The following is a 210-nucleotide window of genomic DNA, read 5'->3' as shown; positions in this document are numbered from 1 at the left end:
TCAGGGTATTTGTGCCAACCTCCGGGTGTGGAAAGTTCCCACACCGAGAAAGTCTGGCAGGGGCCCCTCCGGCGGGGACACCAGCGGTGGCGGGGCGGGGGGTGCGGGGGGCCGAGCAGCGCGGCCAGCGGGGGTGGGGCCCGCGCCCGGCTGCCCCCGGGAGGTCGCTTATTTAGGACGCAGGGGCGGGCAGGAGCGGCAGGGGTGCGC

This window comes from Neophocaena asiaeorientalis, unplaced genomic scaffold, assembly GCF_003031525.2.
Source record: "Neophocaena asiaeorientalis asiaeorientalis breed wild unplaced genomic scaffold, Neophocaena_asiaeorientalis_V1.1 scaffold19, whole genome shotgun sequence".
Lineage (NCBI taxonomy): Eukaryota > Metazoa > Chordata > Mammalia > Artiodactyla > Phocoenidae > Neophocaena > Neophocaena asiaeorientalis.
The sequence above is the reverse complement of the archived record's forward strand: the minus strand, read 5'-3'. Positions refer to the sequence as shown.